Here is a 6,280-nt window from a genome sequence, read left to right as displayed (position 1 = left end):
CAAAAAATCTATAGTAGCCTAGAAGATTGCAATGTGTATGTAGAAAGTTATGTAGCTAGTGCTAATACTATCTTGAGCCCTTAGTATTTGCAAAACTCTGTGTGTGTGTGTGTGCACATGTAATTCATAAACACATTTTTAAATGTTTAAAAAACATTGAGTGCTACTTCCTAGTCCATTACAAGCTATTCAATTGGTAGACTGTATTTGTGAATGCGAATGGTGTACTTTTCTTAATAGGCATCATCTCAATCTCTTCACCTACAAGGGCTAGGTATAGGTGGAGCCACACATTTTGTAGGTTTTGATTTGTACCAATTGAGGTTTCGCACATTAAAAGATTAGGGTCGGTATCCTTAGTTTACATACCATAATAGGACTGTGTGCCCTAGATAATGTTCTCTCTCTCTCTCTCTCTCTCTCTCTCTCTCTCTCTCTCTCTTTGAGCGTGTTAAAAGAGTTGGGACCACTCCTAACAAAAAAGCACATTTTAGTATGTACCAATTGGAATTCTAAAATACGGATTGGATTTTTGTTATAACCTTAAGAGTACTACAAATTTTTAAGTGTTTTAGCTATAAAACTAGCATTTCATATAGATTCTCTAAACCTCAAAATCCATCTTTTTAAGATCTTTCTTTACTTTTACTAGTTGAAAAAAAAAGTTTCTTTTAAGCACTCGACGACCGAGTATCACAAGACGTTTATGACCTTTTTGGATATTAAAAGGGGGCTCTGCCCCCAACTCCACCTAATAGAAGCTTATGATGTTGTAATTCTCAATCGGAGAATTATAGTGGGAATTCGTCTAAAACTTCTTTGTGTGCATCGTAAAAGGTTTATGATATCTTTTTATATACCTGCATGTTGCGAGGGAAGGTGCTGCCCTTGTAGGAAACGCTGGCGGAGAAGCTGTCGAGGCCAGTATTGACGAGCTGGTTGCAGAGGGCGACGACGCTGGTGGCCGGGATGAAGCCCCAGACGATGGCCGGCGTGGAGGAGCCCAGCAGCGCCGACGCCTCGATCGTCGACATGGCAGTGAAGCCGTCCTCCAGCCCCATCTCTTCCTCAGGGCTCGTCGCATCGATATTGATGTAATAATTAGAACTCTGCGCCTCCGCCACCTCAATTATCCAAGTATTGCTACCCTTATCATCAATTATAAAGCAATATCCGCTCATCAACAGCAGCCAGACCATCAACTGCACCATCCGATCAAACGTCGTCGAGCGCCGCTTATATTGACGATATTGGGTCTGCATGGCGGTCGTCTGATCTCTCTCTCTCTCTCTCTCTACAGATAGCTGATGGAGCGAGCAGGCGAGCTTAACTAGTCTGCTCTTTTGGGTGTTTATCTAATAGCCCTTGTGGGTTGCCATGATCAAAGGGCGCGTTTTATGAGACCTTTTTTTTTTTTTTTTTTGGTGGGCGGGCGGGCGGGGGAACAACGAGAACATCGAAAAACGCTCCAGAGAGTGCGTCGTTATCGTCGTTATCGTCAGTGACCAGCAGGACAAACTCTATTTTGCTGCATACGATACGGATACTTACGTCATATTATGGATATGGCTCCCTAATTAGTATTCATCCCTCTCGTAACCATCTTTCTTGTCGCTCGCTCGATCCGTCTTAGCTGCCACGTTTGGATCTTCTCCGGCCTTGGAATGCACAAAAGTATTATAGCTGTTAAGACAATTATTTTGTCGTAGAATAGCAGCTTGAGACAAAAAGGGAGAGCTAAGGACTATTAACTTCGTGACTATCCGATCATTATTAACTCAAAAGAATTCGATAAAGATCTTGAAGTTCAATCCAATTTGTTTTGATTCTATTTAGTGGAATTATCTAGTGTACTGGGAGGAACTCCTTTGAGTATAGAATTCTAAAATCGAACTTTATTTTTTAAATTAGTGGCAATAGAAATGCATAGTCTTTCATCAGCTACATACATAACATTGATTGTAATCTTTGATATTTAATTTTGTTTTGCAAATATCTTCATATTTCTCTTTTTCCCCCCCTAATAAAACCAAGGACTAAGGCAGAGCAAGATGCTACAACTCGGATTGATGCCATAAATGATCACTTCATTGTTGAAGGTATAACTACAACAAACCAATTCATGATGACTCACCTTCACATAATTGAACCAAATTGTAGTGGAAGAAATGGTGCAAGGATAACACATAAATGCAAGGTTGTGAAACTTGGGAATAGGTTAAAGAAGAAACAAAGGGATGCTATTCCCTTCATTATTTGAGTCTATTAGGATGAAAAAGTTCTATACACACCATCATTACAAATTCCAAGGTCATTCCAAGAGCTTATAATTTCTCCTCTTAATACATGTCCTGAGGTAATGATACACTAGAAGATGTTGTCATTTGAGCCAAACCTCTTATGTGGGATATTTCAATGCGCAACCAAAGAAATCATGATATATTTAAACTCAAGCTAGAATAGCATATGAGATTCCATAGTGCATTTCATGCATGACATTGTCTTATGGAAATCACATGTTTCTAATCATGATCATATTTCATATTCAAAAAAATTGTTAAATCAATGATTAGAGAAGAGTAAAACTACCGTTACTTTTCAAGAAACTTGACCTTCTTCCCCTTCTTCCCTCAAGCTTGCTTCAGGCTACCATGCTCTCTCTTTTGATTATATCTCCCATTCCTTGCTCCAAACCATCTGCAACATCTTGAGGGAAAGCTTCCTTGTGCTTTGCCCTATCATTCAAGCACCCTCTTGAGGTGGATCAGTTCAACCATGTCGGAGACATCTTCAGGGAGATTCGTGCTAGCTCTAAGCAGATATAATGGCTATTGTGTGAGACTCCCATGGTGAAAAAGGGGGGCAGGTGTGGGAGCATGATAATGTTGTGGAGATGGCTACAATACTAGACCCTGTAGGCCACTGTCAGTCTGCCAAAAATTAAAAGGGAAGTGGGAAAAAGTCTCAGCCTTGGGCTTCCTCGATGCCACAAGCTTCTTCTCAGTGGGATGGTAGGCTTGGTGGCCTTCAATGCCTTTTGCTTGCACGTTCTAGTAGAGCGGGGGCTTCTTAGGATTTTGATTGCCACACTTTGTCTAGTTTCAATGTTCCTTGCAAACTTGACTGTGGCAAATGTTCCTTCATCGAGAACGTGCCCAAAGCTCAAACCTAGTGACCCTAGGAGTGCAGAGAAGGGAAGAAAACCATGGTGCCCATGGCATCAAAGCCATGGGGAGGTGTAAAGAGCTAGCTCGATTCCCCACTAGAAAATCATGTTCAACTGCTTGTAGTATCATAAGAGAAGGTCACAGACTTTGTATTTTCAGATTTCTCTCCACCCTTTTGCTTGGAATGAAGCTGTAAAGAGCACATGTGAGTGTCATTGCTTCCCCTCTCTACATCTGGTTTATTGCGTGGTGTCCATGGGGTTCAGCATCTTGGAATGAAGCTTGATGTTGCTAGAGCTTCCCTAGCCATCCTGGTTGTCAAAGGGAGTGGCCATGGTAGGAACATTCCTGAAGGTCTTTACAAGTGGGGCCTCTTCATCACTGTAGTCCTCTCTGCTATCACTGTCAGCCTTCTTCTTCTTGGCCTTCTCCTTGCCCCATTGATATCCTTCACAACAATAAAGTCGTTAACGTTCATTCTACAAACATCAGCCGAGGCAGTTCCAACCATTCATAAGATCTTGAAACACGAGAGAGGAAAGTCAATGCGAAGCTGAACGGGCTACCTGAGCAAGCCACAATAGGGTGGTTTAGGGAGGTGTGTGACATGGTTGTGAGCTGATGCAATGCAAGAATGCAAAATGACCATATCCAACATTGGCTCCTCCCTTGAGCCAGATGAGCAGGGAGGTGAGAGAGCAGAAACTTGGAGAGATTGAGAGAAATGAAGATCATTCATGGCTTGCCTTTGCTATTCTCTTATGCCTGTGATGGTTGAGCCATGGTAGGATTCAAGCTTCATTCAATCGCGAACTCTAGGATGAGATCTACCTCTTACACTTTCAGCAAGACATTTTTAGCATGTTTGCTCAGAATGTCCTACAATTTGAGCTTCATCCTATCATGTAGGCTCTAGCAAATGCCTATGACTAAGTTTTGAGGGGCATGATGCTTGTTATCTGATCCTGCAGTTTTGCTACTCAAGGGTGGATTGATGATGGTAAGGTCTTGCTACTTGACACTCATGTTGACATTTAAGGTGGAGTGCTATGTATATGTTGCATTTGGATGAGCCCCAGAGGATGGATGGCCTTGTTTTGCCACGCCCGCAGGGCAATCATGCTTCACAGAGAATAGAAGGCCCTGATGTGCTTCACCCTGGAAATGGCAATGTAGTTAGGAGGATAGATGGCCATGGAATACTATGACATACTAGTGACAAGACTCTTAGGAGAGTGGAAGGACATGGAATATTACCATCTCAAGGTGATAGTATGCTGAGAAGAATCGAAGGTGCTGGTAGAATGCTGCATGTTGAAAATGATATTGTAGCAAGGAGGATGGAAGGTGCTGGTATGCTCCATCCTGAAGGTGATGGTATTCTTAGGAGAATGAACAGACCTGGTATGCCACAGCCCGCAGATGATACTTTGAGGAGAATCAACGGGACATCGTATTACTAGTCCTAAACTTAATGATGTATTTAGAAGAGTACAAGGCCCCAGTTTCAATGCAGATCATGGCAATGATATTAGGTGGATGGAAGGGCCTTGTATGCAAAGGTAAAATGGAAACAATTTTGGTCGGTGGATGCCTGGACATGACATCAATGTTGCAAAAATGGTGGTAGCAAGAGGACTTGCCATGGCTATCACACATAGTGATTTTCAAGACTGGTCTAATTACTATGATGCCTTACTTGCAATTGAATCAAGAGCTATGAAGGGAAAGAAAGGAGTACACTCAGCTAGAGATCCTCCATTAATGTACATGAATGATTTAACTTTGCCAACTTGTGGGCTAGGGGATCATAATGCAAACCAGAAAGCTCAGGTTGTGATACAAAAAGCCAAGCAGCTTTTACCCTTCCTTCAGAGAGCAAAGAGGCTTTTTGCTGTAATGGAGTATGTCTTAGTGGGCACCGCTACAAACTGTTTGTACCAAAAGAAACTTGTGCCATTGCATTCTCTTTGTCTGGGGGGTAAGATGCCAGGCTGGCCATGGGGAACCATATGCAAATGATGCGATACCTTTTATGAGGCAAAAAATATTACAGAGGGATGTAGAGATTCAGGTAGAGACAATTGACAGAACGGGTACATTTGTGGACACCTTATGGGAGTCCAAAACAAATGTGGATATCTCTCTTCTAGAGGCAGGGCTAGCAAAGCTTCATCCTTTGTTTTCAACTGATAGTACTACAGAAGGTCATTTAATCTTTTAGGCTGAGAAAAGTGCTAAAAATCGACTAAGAAAGATATGGGGAAACAATGTTGAAGGACAATAAGAAGCCAATACTGCTAGTTTGTCTGATGCTAACAAATCTAAGCAAGAAGTTCTCAAGGTATGTGTGACAGAAGTACTTGGAGGTGGTAAGTTTTATGCTCAGTTAGCAAGCGATGCATGTGTCTCAAGTATCCAAATGTAGCTGAAAATTAAGAGTGAATGAAAACTCACCTACACTGGTGAATTTCCAACCGAAATAGGGTGATGTTGGTTCCTTGAATTGGGCGATGGTTGTAAACTTTCCTCAATAGTCAGGAAAGGACTATGAAGTATTTTACATAGATTATGGGAACTAGAAACTGGTTTCATTTTCCAAATTAAGGCCTTTCGATCCATCTATCTCTAGCACCTCGGGGCTTGCTTTACTGTGTAGCCTTGCTTATATCAAAGAACTTGAGCTAGAAGAAGACCATGGATAAGAGGCATCTGAATATCTCGGTTCAACTACTGGACATAAGAGTTTCATGGCTGTTGGAGTTGAGAAAGACACTTCTGGTGGAAAAGTAAAAGGCCAAGGGACGTGCACTAAGTTTAGTGTAACTCTTTATAAGGTGGAGCCATCCAAGTTTGCGAATGCTACTATGCTTGAGGCTGGCTTTGCTCAGACATAGAGGAGGAACAGGTGGGACAATGATAAAATAAAGATTAGTGACCAATAATATAGAGCTTTGCTCCACACTTCATGGTGGCTTAATGCAAGGGATGCAAAAAGTCATAAGGAATTGATGATAAAATGCACCAATAAAGAGACAATAGTATCTGCCAAAACAAATCAATTGTGGCTCCTAGTTCCGATTCCTTTTCTCACTCTAGGCATCCCTGAATAA

General features: G+C 41.8%; 1 pseudogene; it reads left to right on the top strand.

The window, feature by feature from the left end:
* Positions 1–4,757: 4,757 nt before the first annotated feature.
* Positions 4,758–6,064, top strand: LOC148027089 (ribonuclease TUDOR 1 pseudogene; annotated as a pseudogene).
* The last annotated feature ends 216 nt before the right edge of the window (positions 6,065–6,280 follow it).

The sequence above is a fragment of the Lygodium microphyllum genome, chromosome 13 (genome assembly GCF_053477565.2).
Source record: "Lygodium microphyllum isolate KBCC chromosome 13, Lygodium_microphyllum_v1.1.10, whole genome shotgun sequence".
NCBI lineage: Eukaryota > Viridiplantae > Streptophyta > Polypodiopsida > Schizaeales > Lygodiaceae > Lygodium > Lygodium microphyllum.
Note: the sequence above shows the minus strand (reverse complement) of the source record. Positions and strands in the feature narration are given on the sequence as shown.